This window comes from Lepisosteus platostomus, chromosome 7 (genome assembly GCF_059453375.1).
Source record: "Lepisosteus platostomus isolate fLepPlt1 chromosome 7, fLepPlt1.hap1, whole genome shotgun sequence".
Lineage (NCBI taxonomy): Eukaryota > Metazoa > Chordata > Actinopteri > Semionotiformes > Lepisosteidae > Lepisosteus > Lepisosteus platostomus.
The window spans coordinates 32,044,969-32,062,760 of NC_142617.1; the positions used below are offsets into that span (position 1 = coordinate 32,044,969).

General features: G+C 37.8%; 1 protein-coding gene across 2 annotated transcripts in view; it reads right to left on the reverse strand.

Annotated features, from left to right (window-relative positions):
* LOC148658537 (metabotropic glutamate receptor 4-like) overlaps positions 1-17,792 on the reverse strand; it is a 416,277-nt gene that overhangs the window by 9,409 nt on the left and 389,076 nt on the right. The gene's annotated exons all lie outside the window — the stretch shown is intronic.

A 17,792-nucleotide genomic window follows, 5' to 3' on the forward strand; every position in this document is an offset into this window, starting at 1 on the left:
CGAAGTAAAAATGCAAAATGCAGTTGTTTTCTATCTATGATATGAAATGGAATACTAATGGAATAATTGGCTAATAATCTCCATAGCAATGGCCATCACGCATGTCTCACCTAGGCCACAAATGGATTTTAAATACAAGATGGGCCTCCTGAGGGGCTTAACAGGTAATGGCACTCACTTGAGTGCAGGTTGCACTCTAGGACCAGACATTGAGGAATCAAGCCTGGGTTATGTCACAAGCTGACTAACTGGGATTCCCCTAGCACCAGTACCACTGAGTGTAAGGTGGGACCAGGGCTGTCTTGGCTGTCAGCAGCACACCTACTGTACACTTGGCTGAGCTGCCTGTGATGTGCTAAAGAATGAGGTCTTAGAGGTGGAAGTTGAAGGAGTCTGCCCACACTTCTGACCTTCTATAAAGCTGTGAGCTGAGACATGATGGCAATGAACTCAATTCCAAATCAGTTGCATATAACAAAAAAAAATAACTGGTGATTCCAGATGTTATTAAAAAATAAAAACACAAGCTATCACTTTGGACATCTTTATAGCACTGTCTCCATACTATTCCAGGATGTACATAATGTCAGCAGTAGCAAGTAAGCAAGTTTGTTAGTCTTCAATGTCTCAATTATTAAAAACTAGGGAGTGAAAAACCAAAAAAAGGCAACTGATTGCATAAATCTTGAGCTGTAAAAAAGAGACACAGGCTATTGATTTAGTATGAGCTAAGAAATTGGGTGCTTAGTGTTACTGTATAAAGTTTTAGAATGCTGGTCTAATAAGCAAAAATGAGTAAGCTGATTCAATCAGACTGTTAAATCAGACTGGTTTCAACTGGCATTTTTATTTAAACAAAATAGTTGATTGGATATTTTTCCTAGTCTTTCACAACTGAGGACTTAAAGATAACTAATCAACCTACTATGGATTACTATAATTGCAGATGACTGGAAAAAATAACACCAGAGTGCACTTCAGGAATGATACTGAGTATACTGTATACAGTATTTACGGTACAAGTACGCAAAATGCTTGCTGAAATTTGGATTAGTTTGTAAAATAGATGAAGGTGTATAAATATCTTAGCCATTGATAGCCATGGATAATCCCAGTGTTCTGGAGCCTGTGGTTAGCATTAGCCCAGATAACACGGAGCTTGTGACTTGTACTTGTGGATTTAACAAATAGCTTAGAGCTACTGCTGTCTCACCTCCTCTAAGGATCTGGAGTATGACTTCTTATAAAGCACAGGGATGTGGACAGGAGCTGCTCACTCTCCAATGCAGTCTTTTAATTCCTCCTCACAGCCACCAGAGCACATCTCAGAGCATCTTGTAATCAAATCTCTATTTCCTTTTCTTTTTTTTCCTATTTTCTCTTTCATTCCCCCACACACGTAGCCGAGCTGCTGTGACCACCTCTTGTTTGTTAATTTTCTGCAATGCTGAGTTTAATATCGCTGCTTCATCAACCTTAAAACACTTTCCCCAGTCTAGTCAATTATTTCATTCACTGTGGATTCACGTTCTGTGTTGCTCTTAGCATTCCCCATAAAAACAAATAATCTTATGAAAATTTCATGTTTCATGGAACACTTAGAGGCTGGTGGGGTTATTATTCTGCTGCTGTTTGTTTGTTTTTTCACTTTGTTCCCGCATTTTCACAACAAAGTCACATTAATTAGATAGTTTATAGAGTAGGGAGAGAGGCTGGAGTAGCACAGTAATTCTCTGGTAACAATAGCAGTGAGTAGAGCCATCATTCTCCCTCTGTTGTCATGGCCAACAGATATCGAAATGAATATTGAAGACTGTCTATTTACACAGAAGTACTTCCCTGTCACATGGCAGATCAACCAAAGACCAACCAACTCTTTATATTCCTGACATTTCTACTATACTTCCCTTCATATTTAAGTTGAAACTTCAACTTCATTATATTAGTACAGGGTGAAGGTTTCTGTTAATTTCTCATATACAAGTACTCTGCTACTAGTATGTCACCCAACAAGCCTTGCAAGACCTGCACTATATAGAGGTGCAGAGAAAATGTTAGTACCTTAATTAAGAAAATGCACATAACACTTCACAAATGAGAGCCAGCAGCCATATCACCCTGCAGCTCTCAACTGGCTACCCACTGATGCTAAGCAGGGTTGAGCCTGGTCAGTACCTGGATGGGAGACCTCCTGGGAAGCTATTGTTGCTGCTGGAGGTGGTGTTAGTGGGACCAGCGGGGGGCGCTCACCCTACTTTCTGTGTAAGTCCTAATGCCCCAGTATAGTGGTGGAGACACTATACCGTACGGGGCGCTGTCTTTCGGATGAGACGTTAAACCGTGGTCTTGACTCTCAGAGGCCATTAAAGATCCCCGGGCATTTCTAGATAAGACTAGGGAGTTATCCCGGTGTCCGGGCGAACTTTCCCACCTCCGCCTTTACTGTGGCCTCCAAATTGTCCCCGTGTATTATTGGCTTGCACTTGCTCTGCGATGGACTGGCGCCCCATCCAGGGTGTACCCTGCCTTGCACTCGTTGCTTGCCAAGAAGGCTCCAGATGCCGTGACACCATATGGTATAAAGCGGTTTGGTAAATGACATGACTTCATAAATGAATAATAAACTATTTACACATAGTTGTACATTATTACAATTTTCTTTATATGAAAATGGTGTTTATAAACATTATTAATAATAGTAGAGGTAATTGAGAATCAAGCTGTTTGCACTGCATTAATAATGCTCTACTATCATTATAGATTGCAAGACAGAAATGAAACTCATTTTGTCTCATGAGATGGCATTGTTATTATATGGGAACAAGTATTAGGTTTATTCCATTCTGAAAAAAAGAAGGAAGAAGGAAAACTCTCTCCAATGTAGATGGCTGGGCATTTACTGCAAAAGATACAGTAAATAAGGCTGCTGGAGGTACAAGATGCCATCTGGGTGATCCTGAATTGTCCTGAGGGGCCTTGAATGAGTGTGGTGTTGGATGTGTACTTGCAGGTGATACAGTGAGCTCTGTTGCAAGGGAAAGTGCCTGGTGTGGATGGTTGCTGAGTGCGGTCAAGGGAGCTGTGAACAAGAAGGTTGCGCAGATTAGGTGGTTGACGATATGAGATGATGGAGCAGTCAGAAAAGAGGACCCCAATGGAGGGATCATCCTGTAGGATGGAAAAGTTGTCGTTAATAGTCCTGGGGATAGGAAGTATGTCGGGGTGGTAGGGAAGCACCAAAGGAATGCGGTTGTTACGATGTGAGTTCCTGATTGAGTTGATGGTCCGAGGGGTGTTTTTGGCTCGGGCAAGGGCCCTGTTAATAACACTGCTGGGGTATCCTCTGTTGATGAAAAAGGAGTAAATTTTGAGGGCTTGGTTCTGGAAGTCAATGTCGTCGTTGCATAATCATCGTAGCTGAAGGAACTGTGAAAAAGGGAGAGAGCCATCTACATTGGAGATTGTTTTCCTTCTTTCTTCTTTTTTTCAGCATGGAATAAACCTATTACGTGTTCCTTTGCAGCATACGCATGCTGACGCAGCTACCCAACTGAACTACTTGTTATTATATATGCTTGGTATACACACTTTTCTAATTGTCCACTTGTTCACTTGTCCTTAACTATCCTTAACTTTCCCTGCCACCAATCATATCAGGCACCGTTTTGCAACAGGAGCTGCTACTACCCTGCAAATATCTATTCAGCAGCACACCCATACTGTATACAGTATATCCCTTCTGGCCATTTCAAGATCGCTCAATACATCATGTTTGTCTAGCAGCTCATTTATTGTACATCTTGCAGAAAGTGTCCAGATATTTAAATTGCTGAAACAGGAAAGAGACTGGCTGTGTCTTTCCAGGATATTGTCACTATATTGACAATCAAAGATCAATCCATGTCAATTTCAAGTTCCCCATTTTACCTGTCCCAGCCATGATTACACTGACTTTTTTGTCTGCAACCTTATATAAGATACCAGGTGCCACAATTATCCATAAACTAGGTTTGCACCTTCCAATTATTTTCCAATTTGTATCTAAATCTTTATATTCAAATAGAGTTTTTAACCTTCTGCAATTTTTCCTGGAATTTGCCTCCTAGATTTCTGTGGTTCTTTGAACCCCCTTTGCTAAACCATCTGAAGAGGCTCCACTGCCGAAATATTAGGATTGCCAAAAAATGTTCCCATAGAATTGACTTCTACTTGCTCCTTTGTGGCATGCGTGCTGACATAGCTCCTTATTTGAACCCCTAAAAATAGTTGTTGCCCAAATAATTAGTTCAATTAAGTAACTAACATCAGGAATGAAAAGCAGGGTTGCTCATCACACATGTAAAGTATTTAATAAACTTTTACAGTGTAAGCCTTTGCATTTTCTTTTGAATACTTGTAGTTTTATTTAGATAAATAAACAGTAGAACTTCAGTTCCTTTATGTACTTACAATATAGCACTACTTTTTCCATCTGTTCAAAAGAGAACTGCCTTCACTATGAGGTTTATTTTACAAAAACCCTAAATTCAGAGTAATGGTAATTGATGCATTCAAAAGATTAGGCCTGTGGTTCACATTTGTGAAATGGCAGGAATTGAATTGCCTTGTGCCAAAACTTGAAACGTACTAGATGAGCAGTAGGAGACATTCCTTTTGTTAAGGTGATAGTAATTGAATGCCTGATTTCCTTCCTTGTATTATAGCAGTGCCCCCATCATTTACTCTGTTACAGATCACTGCAAAGCTGCCATAGGACATACTAATTATTGTTAATTGTGATCTATTAGGCCTTTCAGACAAATGTGGCATGCACTTTTTTTGTTTTTTAAGCCTGTTAAAGAGACTTAAAAAAAATAGTTCATGCAGATAAATAGAGCAAATCAATGCATCTAACATCCTGCATTTTTTTTTCTCACAACTTTTTTGCTCTTCTGTGTGTCTCAACGAGTGAAGGTGTTCATTCCAAGCAAAGGATAGTAACGTTATGATCCAGATTTCGCAAGTCTGGTCTTCGGTTACATCAACAGACATTTGTGATTGGCATTTTGCAGATGGTGACTAACAATTGACTTTGCACTGCAGGGTTAGAATCAGTCAGCCAGGGTATTCTCTTAGCTACCAGGTAACCTTACAGACTCTTGTGACTCTTGAGCTAATTCTCTCCCGGTCCCAATTGGCACAGGGATGGTCACTATGAAAGGTGTAAAATGTGATCAAGGAAGCAAAAAAAGAATTATTTTCCAAAGCTCATTCTCAATTGAGAATTGATAACTTGGTAAAACCCATATCACAGAGTCATACTGTACATTGACTAAATTTAAATGAACCCGTAGAATTTATAATCATTTATTTTATATTTAAATGCCTGTTTTTTAACTGAATGAATTCTGTTTTGAATGATTTGAGGTTTATTAGTGCAAATAAAGACAAAACATGAATCAGAATGTCTACACGTTCACTGTAAGCCATGACACAACTTTTAACAATTTGTATTAATTGCAGATTCTAGTCAAATGTATTGCTACTGTATGTGCAATGGCAATATGACATAGTAGGAGAGCAGGCAAGACTAGACCTCAGCTGATTGCAATACTTTGCAGGGTAAATGGTTAAGATGAAGTCTTTTTTTCTTTTTTTCTGGAGCTGCTGTATTATAGCTGTTGTGGATAATTTTGTCAGAGCAAATATTTTTGTGTTTTGTCAAAGCAAATATTTTTGTGTCGCGTGGCATCTCACAAAAAGGTCACTTGATTCATGTAGCAATCTGAAATCCATGAGGCAAAATGAAAAATACAGTACATTGTGATGATTTCTTGAAGAGTGAAGCAATCTGCTGAAAGTGCCAAAGAACTGCTTCCGAAAAAAAAAAAAACATTTCAGGAAAATAAAGATCTTAATTTAGCTTGTGTAAATTTGATGTTTCAGATTATTGTGACTTGGGCAACAAGGTGGCATGGTGGCCAGCATTGCTGCCTTGCAGCAGAGGGGCTCTGGGATCAACTCCTGTGGTGCTGTCTGTGTGGAGCTTGTACATGCTCCCCATGTTTGTGTGGGATTCCTCTGGGTGCTTTGGTTTCCTCCTACAATACAGAAACATACTGGTAGATTAATTAGCTTTTGGGAAAATTGGTCTTGGCGTGTCTGTGTGTGTCCTGCAATGGGTTGCCATTCCATCCAGGGTGTATCCTGCCTTGTGCCATTACTTGCAAGGATAGGCCCGGGCACCCCCTGTGACCCGGAATTGAACAAATTGATTGTAAAATGGATGGAAGGATTGATTATTGTCACTCACATCCCCTTACTCAGAACTAGCGATTTTGAGCAGCTGAAAAAATTAGAAATAATCACGGGTTTTCGACATGAGCATAGCCTATCTAAAGCAAAGCCTGAGACACACCCCATTAGTATCAGTGACCAGAAACTACATTTTTAAGGACAATATAGAGAGAGTTAAAAAAAAATATCTTATTCTTCAAACCAGCTCCTCATGTTGTCAGGAGGTACTGTAGTCCATGTCAGCTAACAGGTGCATTTTTTATAAGACAGTTAAATACATTTCATTTAGTATAATTACTAAATTTAACACTAGTAATTTAACAATAGCATTTAGAAATTTCAAGCTGTCTTAACCCTTTCAAATATGCTCATCCCTTAAAAACATAGTTTTTAATCCCTGGCAGTGTGGTGCATCTCATGACCAGACGTAAATGTTGAAAATTCTTATTTCTCTGCAAATATTTGCTGTAAAATGTCTGCAGTATTTGATTTCTGAAAATGATCTTTGTAGAACGATCAGTGTGGACAAACAATGTTGTAAGCAGTCAGTACTTTTGGTGACATTTTGAATGTGTGAAATGATTTGACAAAAATGAGGAATCCAAGTTTGTTTATCATTTTATCACTCTGGTATGCCACAAAGTGTGTAATATAAAGCAAAGAATGATCCATCACTTTCAAGGAGCTATCCTTAGGTGCAGTCGTGGGGAACTGCTTAGAAGACCTCACAGCATTGACACAACATTCTCCGCCATTGAGAATTGTATGTGAAACACAACTCTGGTCAGTATCAATGACATGTCATCTCACTGATCCCTATCATCCTGAAAATCAACAGTTGAACTGATTTGATAGCAGCATCTCCCAGCTGCTGCCAAAAGATTCCAGAAGCTGACAGAACATTGTAGCGCGTTTTCAAAACTTTAACTAATCTAAGCCACATTAGGTAATGCTAGGTTAGGTATTGTAATCACTGCAGAAGTCCAAAACTTTTAATTCAACATACAATTAATTAAGAGTTAAAGCAAAGTAGACACATATTATTTTGTGTCGCTGAGTAGCTCATCTTGGCCTCATTCAGGAGGGTCAGACTCTATGTCAGTTCTCATGTTGCAGGCTCTCTCTAATGGTTCTAGTGGGAGACACATCCAGTATAATATAGATATGATTGTCAATCAACCCTCATTGTGGCAACATTTCCCAGCACTGGAAACCCTAGTTGTATAACTATTATTATATTGCACTAATACAGCAGAACAATCTTTCCTGCAACATTGTTAGAAGTCCATTCACTATTCAAGTGAGTTCTGATTTCCAATGATCCCTACATGGACTTGATGGTAGATGGATTATTAGTTTTTCTGAGAGGTCTTGGTTCTGATTTCGTATTGTACTCTAAAATACAACAGCTTGGAGGTATTACATACAATAGTAAATGCCTGTTTTCTTTCAGGGATAAGACGTTTTTCAAAACCCTCAATGTACAGTAACCAGAATCAAAACATTCTTGTCCTTTGATGACACAGCGTTCAAAACAGTGTCAGATGCTTAAATCATTTCTAAAACCAGTGCCTAACGTCAGTTGATAAATAACAGTATAGTCTGCAATTTTTCCTTTGGTACAAAACAAATGAGAAACAACACAACAGTACCCAATGGATTAACAAAATCCAACCAAACTAACTTTACTAGTCCTTGTGTTTTGTTTTCATTGCATGAGTACCATCAATGTATCAGTGTGTTTTCACACACATAGATGTTATATTTAATAAAATATCATATCAGTAGAAAACTAAACACTGTATAAATACATTTTAAATCTAACATTTGCCGGTCCATCACCATATGTTCTGTAAAGTTTGCTTGTCTTACTGAATTCTGGAATACAATTGTGTCATCCTTTTAAAACCTAGATACAGTACTTTGGTCCAATGGTGTCCCATTTTGTGAAATTATAAAATGATGCATCCATCCATTTTTTTTATATCCAGGTTGAGCGGAGCCATGGCCTTGTATTGCCTGCAAGGCGGGATATACTCTGGATGGGACACCAGTCCAAAATAATGTATTTATGTTTTATTTAAACCTAATATTTTATTTAAAATGTATGGCATGGTGGTTAGCATTGCTACCTTGCAGTGCTGGGGCCCTGGGATGCTATCTGTAGTTTAATTTCTCCACATGTTCTCCCCATGTTCACATGGGTTTCTTTTTTGGTTCTACACAATCCTCCCACAATCCAAAGGTTGTAAAGGTAAAACTATAATAGTGGTGACAATACGTGGTTAAAGGAAACTTACAACATACAGTACCTACGCTTAAGGATTTAATTAAACATGGAATTTCGCCTAAGCTTAACAGTAAAGAGTTTGGCATACTGCGAGAAAAGAACATTTAAATTTACAAGATGATAAAGATTAATGATGTTAGAGCTTTTGCAGTTTTACAAGCTCTGAGAAAAACAAAAGGAAATAAAAAGGTTATAGAATACCAAAAGCACAGAAATCTAAGAATGTAATCATATAGTTTGGTTTAATGGTACAGAGATTTTAAAATAGTTTAAATGGTAGCAGAAAAGCACCCTGTTGATAAACATACCACAAAACACAATGAAAACAATGAGGGTATTAATCTTGTGATTTCACACTACTCTGAGATCATACCTTTTCATTTAAACCTCTAACAAAGTAAGCTAACAAAGACCAAACATGCTGAAACAAATTAAATAACATAAAAAGCCTACTGTAGATTCATACGGTAGTTTCTTGGAGGCTAAGAACCTCTCCACTGCCCTATTAAAAGACAGGGTTTGGAAAGCTTAAGAATTCTGAATTGGGTTGAAAGAGGAGCAGGTCTGACTTGCTAGCAAGAACAATTTTATTAATCCCCCTCCTCATCTCACAGAGTAATAAAGGCACTGGATTTAAATCAAGTCTCCAGGTTATCAAATGTCAGATTTACTTGGTTACAGTGTGGTCACATTTTATAGATTTCTCTGTAGTAAAACACACTGTGACCAAATGATATATAAAGGCTGTATTAACATTCATCACACTTATCCAGAGACAGGATGACAGATAAATTATTATGATTGGGCGTTGAACCTGTGCCCTGATAAAAGCATGGACAGAAAAACAGGCATCAGAAAAGACTCAAGAGGAATTTTAATATTGAAGCTTATTTACCTGTCTTTCTCTACTGTCAGCCTTTGTTGCCTCAATCAGTTTCCTTGTCTTTTCGTTCTGCAGAATGGTTTGAGTCTGCATATCCATACAGTATTAGAAAAGCTAAATAATTGGAGAAAACTAACACCTCTATTTCTTTTCAGGACATACGTGATGGCAATAACAATCTATATTAGCCTTTTTCCAGCATGCCAAGGAGTTATTGTACATTCCTGGTCATTTTTGTGAAAAAGAAATATTCTATAAGCTAACTAGAAAACAAAACTGTGTTGCCAGCAATAGTTTTTATATTGATCTACTAGTGAAGTCCTTCAAATGTCCAAAAGACTTACTGTCAGGATTCTGAAAATAAATTCAAAGTGCACGGTGCATGGCTAGCCAAGCCCAGTACACTTCCAATGGCAGGTGCCAAGGGGGGCATCCTCACCAGATATCTAAGCCACCTCATGTGGCCTCTCTCAATCCAGAGGAGCAGTGACTCTATCCCAAGGTCCTCCTGGGCTGCAGAGCTCCTCACCCTGTCATGGAGAGTGACTCCAGATGCCTCAAGGAGAAACCTTATATCACCACTTGTAGCCTGATCACATTCTTTCTGTTACTACCCAAAGAAAAAGTGAGGATAGGGATTTAGATTGACCAGAAAACCAAGAGCTTTGTCCAAAAACTCAGCTCAGGCTTCACCAACATGGTTTGGTACAGCCTCCTCATTACTGCAGCCACTGTACCAATCCGCTGGCCAACCTCACTCATGAACAAAACCCCAGTAACTTAATATCCTCCAGTTGGGGCTGCTGTCACCCCCTCACTGGGATAAAGCAAGCCACTATTTTCAGGGAAAAAGACAATAAACTAAGTAAATTATTTAAAGACTGCAAAGAATAGCAGTCCTGTGTAGATCCTGTGTATCACTCTCATCACACATGCTTATAGAGAGACTAGCAGACAACTTTTCCTCTTCAGCTTCTGACAGAACTGAATCTGTTATATTTAATTTTTCTTCAGGTTTCACTTAGCAATTGCCCTTCATGCAGTACTCCAGGGAGCAAAAATGTGGATTTGTTTGAACTGACAAATCAGAACTGACTGGAGTCAGTAAGAAACAGCCACAAAACTGAGTGGTCGAAGCCAGCTCCCGGGATTCTTCAGGAAATGGTTGGATAAGCTTCTGAGACTGGTTAGTTGCAGAAAACAAGCATCATTGGTCCATTCTTTTCCAGATTTGATGAGTCAAGTATCCTTTCTTATGCAATTTTTTCATCTTCAAAAATAGAATTATTCACTTAACCTCTCTTAGTTTCCATCACACAGCTGTCACATCACGTCCTCTATGTGTTGCAGCTGCAGGAGAGTTGTTATTTACTTTTGAACATATTTTACGACACCACCAGCACCTTGTCCTCTATTCATGCAGCTCAACTCTTGCTGTACGCAGAGGTGTATCAGAATATTGGGGTTGGGGGGGGGGGGATAATGTCACAATGTCAGCGAGCAGCTACTGCATATGCCAGCCTGTGTCATCTCCTGAAGCTTCTTCCTTCCCCCTGCCTTTTCAAACCATCCATGTCTAATTACATACCTGTCAATCTCCAGCCAAAGGACTAATGAGATCCTGCCAAAGGTATTATTACATTTGTCAAGACTTTGCTGAGACATAATGTAAGACTGATGAGCAGGGAGAGATAATCTGAATCTGTGCTTCAAAGCCTGCTATCCTAAAAAAGTGTTAATACAATAATAAGATTAGCTGCGCTATCATTCTGACACATTTGCCCAAGTTTCATTATTTGAGAATTTACAGATATAAGGATTTTAGTGTTACCAGTCCCCTGCATTTAGCAATTTTTCCTGAGCATCATGAAATGCCAAAGTCATGAACTTATTATTCCCTTTTAGTTCAGTCTTTCTTTAACCGTTAACAAATATGCAGTATACAATATGAGTCATTCCTTATTTAAATTTCAGTTTAATTCCTCTCAATGTAAAAGTATTGGTCTGGAAGACAATTTCGCCAGTATATCAATATCAATTTATTTATGTATCAGTCCATCCATGTAATGAGAAATTAACTGAAAGTGCCCTTAAAAACTTTAGTCAGTATAGAAGATACCAAGGAAATAATTCAGATTGACATGGTACTGAAATATCAGAACAAATCAGAAAAACAAAGCATTCAACCTTTACTTTGCAGTGATTTAGCACTTACTGTATTTTTGCTACAAAGCAAAAATATGTTTTGATTGATAAATTAGCAGTTGCAAAAGCATCATATAGGAACAGCCAATGTTCATCTAGGTCAAAAATACATTTGGTTTGCAACATAAAAGGCAACCCCACCAGGTTATTTTCTACACAAAATTACTATTTTAAAATACATCGTGATGCAATTCACAAATGTGTTCTTAATGACCTCTCAAACTTAAACTGTTTTGAAACAGCAGCCTATGAAGTCTCTAGACATTTCAATATGATATTCAGGGTTTCCTTAAGGGAGACTTTGAAATTAAATCTGTTAGACAATATATTCTGTGCACCCTCCATACCATTCACTGTGGTTTAAAATAAACAAAATATATACAATGTACGACAAGACACACAAGACTTCACACCTCCTGTTTAAAACCTCAAAGGATCTAGCATATTATCTCCACATTGGCTGCCCTGTGTGGACACCCTTGATTGTGTGATTCCTTCTGTATACTTTTACAAGGGAAGTTCTAGTGAGGAGCTGCATCAGTGCATGAGCTGTAAAGGAATAAATGGAGGCTAATTCCAGGCTAAGAGAAAAAAGAAAGAAGAAAAAAAACACATTTTGACTGCAAAGATTTACTCACTTTGCATGCCTCATGAGTGCTCCATAGCTGAAACATTGTGTTTCTTTCTTCCGGCATGGAATTAACCTTTACTCATTATTTTTATAGAAGGCTTCTATGATTTAGATAGAAACATCATGTGTGGTTAGCATCTTAATGATAGTTTGTTCTCTAAAACCACACTAACGAATGTCTGTAGATTTTCAGAGGAAGTGCATGTAAGAGTACAGAAGCTGCTGCTTTACAAACAAAAAAAAATGCCTGGAAAAAGCTTCTTAATTGCTATTGTTGTTGAAGCAGATTCTTTAATTTAGGCACTATTTCAGAACCTTTAAGAAACTACAGTTTGAAATCCTGGGATCAATAAGCCTTTTTACGTAACACAGCAGATGATCTTGAAGTGGAATAGCAATCCCAGTTTCTCAGACTGGTTATTTAATCTCGGCAATAAAATAAAATCGTCGACATTATAGAAAAAAAGTAACACATTTTGAATTAAACACAAAATTGTGAACTTTGTGAAAGTGCTGGAAGTCCCCATGTTGTCGCAAACTCACATTTGAGTTCTCACAAATTGCAATGAGATTACAGCCCTTTCTGCTCACTGATCTCCATTATGACTAATGTACTGTAATGTGATGTCCGAGCAAATAGGCACACGATGTGAGCAGACATTTAACTGTACAAAAGGTCCAATGTGATCTGCATGCAGAGTTAACAAGTAACGAGTATTTGTTGGCAAAACTGTCTCGAAATTATAACAAATATTTCTATTGCATTAAAAGAGATTGTTTACAATGTCATAGAGCCGCGCACATCACCGGACGCTTTGTTGCCTCATTGTGAATCTGAGAATATGGCCCTTCACATACACGGAAGTTTTGTCTTTTATGTGAATCGGATGGTTTACAAGCTACTGTGTACCTTTGACTTTTATTGAGGTTTGTCTCGAGTTTACTCATCAATGCTGATCCTCTCTAACCCTGAAATATGAAAAATGTGTTGCAGTTCCCCTTTAAATGACTTCCTCTCCTTTGTGAAAAGTTCTTCATTCTTATGGGATTTAATCACAAACTGTGTTCATTGAAGGCTAAAAATCCATCTCCAGTTCATGAGCTCAAATAGTTGCAGAAAGTTTACACAGATGCAAACTCTATAAATTCCCACATCATGTCACAGACTACAGACAGTGAACCATTTATTTCTGTCACATTCTTCACCAGCTAGAAGATCTCAAACTGATCCAAAAATGTAACTGAGAGTATTATATTCAAGAAATTGAAATTCCAAAAACGTGTATCTAAGCAGTCCAACACACAATCTTAGCTAAGGCTTATTTTCCAAAATGTCTATGGAATACAATAAACAAGCAAACAGAAAATACACTTTTTAAAAAACAAAACAAAAGGCACACTAACTGACTATACCAGGACAAAAATATATTACAGACAATATTCATGTAATGTGTCACAGGAGCTGCAGAAATCAACACAGCACAAAGTAATGAAAGTGCATTTGACACTATGTTTACTATCACACTCATATACTTTCTAGTCAAAATACAAATAAATCATATAATATTCTGGACTGTTCTCAATCTAAATACTCCATAAGTTTGCTGCACAGAATTTTACTTGTGTTAGAAAGCAATGAGTTTCTTTATCAACAAAAGAAACAAATATCTTCATGTTTGTAACTGAGTAGCTGTCATTTCTCCACATCGGCCTGTGTGTCTATTATCTCTTTCGATGTTCCTGTCTGAAATCTGTCGAGCATTGAAACAAAACAGCCAAGTGGCATATTCAGAATGTTGAATTAGTTTTGATCAGCTGGAAAACAAATGTATTAACAACAAAAGAAAAAAATGTCTGCCTTCTTCAGGTTTTCTGTCTTCAGTCCCACACAATCTATACTCACTGGCCAAAATATTAGGATGTCTGCCTCACGTTCAAGCTGGCTGTGTGTTGGCTGTACTGGGAGAGTGCCTTTATTTTAATGGGTGATCCTAAAATTACCCTAATTACTAATAGGCTTATTTCTCAATTTCTCCATTATAAATGTCCTTTATTCAATCCTACAGATTTATCCATCCATCCATTTTCTAACCACTTTATCTCTGCATGCAATGTGAGCGAGTCAGGATACAACCTGGATGGGACATCAGTCCATCACAGGGCAGACACATAAACACAGATAACGCACAATCTCACACCAGGGCCAACTTTCCCAGAAGCCAATTTACCTGCCATTATCTTTTTGGACGGTGGGAGGAAACCTGAGCTCCTAGAGGAAACCCATGCGAACATGGGGAGAACAGAGAGCTCCATACAGAGAGCGCTGTGAGGAAGCAAAGCTAACCTTGCACCATCGTACTGTCCTTCATAGAGTCATACAGAAGAAGCCTCCACAGCCAAAACGTTGTGTTTTATCTTTCTTCTCTTTTCAGCATGGAATAAACCTATTATTTGTTCCTTTGCAGCCTACGCATGCTGATGCAGCTACCCATCTGAACTATATATCTATATTGCCGATATCTAATTACCAATATACTATTTACTGTCTACTATTTTCCGTTTATAGGAATAAAATGAAAATGCAGGGAACTTCTGTTTAAAGTACTGTACACAGATGATATGGCCCTAGTAGGATTGTTTGCTAGGGATGATAGAGAAGGGGTAAAAAATTACTTTAAACAGATTAGAAAGGTGGTTTGAAAAAGTAGGGAGCTGCGTCAGCATGCGTAGGCTGCAAAGGAGCAAGTAAAGGTTTGTTCCATGCTGAAAAGAGAAGAAAATAGACACGTTTCAGCCTTGGAGCCGTCTTCAAGTTCTTTACGTTGTGTCTCTTTCCCTTGTTTTTACTTAATACATGAACTTTTAAGCTCTGAGAAGATCAATTGTTTTTTTAAAGAAAGCTAGTCTACAGTACGTACAGTATATTTTGGTCAGTAAGTTGAAATGATTTGGGGTGAGTCAAAATGTTTTAGAGAGGGTTTCTAGAATATAAGTAGAAAGCATCCTTACTTTTGATATTATGGTGAAGTAAAATAATTGATAATAATTAAATAATTAAAAGCTGAAAGAGCTGTGTTATATTGCATAACTGATACTTCAGAGAGGTGTTTAGAATGCCATATGACCAAGTAATATGTAGACATGAAATCTTATATCTATATAAATCTATATTAAACACAGCTAAGTGACTGTTTGCTGTATGAAGCTGTCGGGTTAGAGTAATGATAGTTGAATATACAGTAGGCTGGACCAGATGTGTGTACAGTATATCTGTTGTTGCATGGCTAGGGCTATTGTTTGTTTTTAATGTATTTCTTTTACGTTGAGTATTATGTGTTTTGTTATGCCCACTCTTTTGGAAGGACAATAATGTAATATATATTCTTACTGTGCATTTTCATCTTTTTAGTATAACATTTTAGACTGTTACCCACAAGTTAGAATACGTGAACCAGACTGGGCGCAAGTGTTAAATGCATACAGTACAATCTGTTAAGTATCATGAACAGACAGCTATCATAGGAAAATGAGTACAAATAATTTCACAAATGGAATTCAGCTGTTCTCACATTTTTTTTCTCCCAAATTCATGAAATATTAAAAAGAACTAGTTATATATTCTGACTCAAATCCAGCCAGACAATTGAATGCTTCTGCTGTGTTTTATATTTTTCTAATAGGGGCTGCAAGCTAATTTAGCAACTGCTAATGACTGATCAAAAAGAAACACAAATCTTATCTTTAGCCCTTCAAAGACATTTCTTTTATGGATTTTATTATTGACAGAGGGGGAAAATTGCCTCAATGAGCACTTTGTTGCTTTGCTATCTTGTTCTTTCTAACTCTGAATGCATTTGGATTAACACAACCATGAAGGGCTGATGCTAAACCTCTTATTCTCTTTCTCACGCAACTTTAAAGGGGAGAGATAGAAGCATTGGAAAAGGCATTGTGTTTGGTCCTTGCTGCCTTTATGGCGTTGTCATGTTTTTTGACAGCAATGAAAGGAGGCATGCGCTAGAGAGCACGCCCACACAAGTGTGTCCCTAAGCTTCAGGAAAAAGAAAAAAAAATCATTATGTATTTGAAACTCACTCCACCAAACACCACAGCAGCCTGCCAGTTTGTGCTCCCTTTTATCTGAACATGCAGAACAGTCAGTCCCCACCATGTTTTCCTTTGTGAGAGACAATGGCACAATTAATGACACACTATCGCTACTTGCCAGCTTCATGTTCTACTCAGCCTTTTTTATTTGCAGTGTAGGTCAATTAAGAATTCCATACCTCCATTGAACAGAACTCCGGACAACTAGGCTGCAAAGCCTAAGGGATTCTAAATTTCCCACAGAGTCAGGAAGCCACACAATCATCAACATCCCTGAAAGAGTTTCAGAAAATACAGGGAAAAAAAGGAAACATGACCTGAGGAATGGAGCATTCTAACAAATTCAAGCAAACTTCTGATTTGATTTTTTTTTTGCTTGACAGTGTTGTTCAAAATCCAGAATTATGTGAAGACATTGATCTTTAAAAACAATAAGCCTTAATTTTGAGATTCTCTTGTTATTTTCATAATTCTTCAATGAGCATTCGACAGAAAAGCTCATGAAACACACTCTTGCATGTTTTCCTGCAGTGCCCTGGCTCATTTTATAATATCAGCATCGGACATGTAAAAAATGTACTGTACATTGCTCCAAACATTTGCTTATTTTAGAAGGTAAAAGAAGCCTAAACACAGATTCAAAAATTTCTGAGAACTTCATTGTAAAATACTATACAGTCAAAGAAATTGCTTGAGGTATTGCAAAAAAAAAGATTCAACAGTAGTTGATAAAGCTCCTGTACTACCTCTAATCAAGCTCTCTGCTCATTTCAGCACAAGAATGTTTAATTGATAGAGTTCTATAAGCTCATAAGATCCAGCAAAAAGAGTGTGTTCTTACACAGCAAGCCAAGGAAACACTTTCTGTATGTGACAGAGAGAGCATCATAATATAGTAAAATGATTAATTAAAATCTGTGATGACAGTGGTGAACTTCTAGATAATGAAAGGAAAAGCACAGGTATTTGATCTAAAATGTACTAAGAAAGTTTTTCATTCAGTTATTCACTAAAGAATAAGCAGCTACCGTAACATTCCTCAGGCAGCAAATGTCAACATTGAGAATAGCAGGCACTTCTGTACCCAAAGAGTTGTAGGGGTATGGAAGAAGCTACCCAGGCATCTAATTGAAACCAGTACTTTGTTTAAAAAATGTCATGATGAAAACCTTGGATCAATAAACTATTCGCTGTCAAACAGGCTAGAAGGACCGATTGGTCATCACTCGCCTGTAACTGGTCTTATATTCTTATGTTCTTAACAATTAGGGGTTCCTGATCACTGCCAGTCAGTGACACAGAGGACTTCTCTGCTCTAGATAATCAGGACCCTGGATATGATAAAATCTTACTGTTGTATAGTATTTTGTTATATACAGTATATAAGAACATTGCTCTTC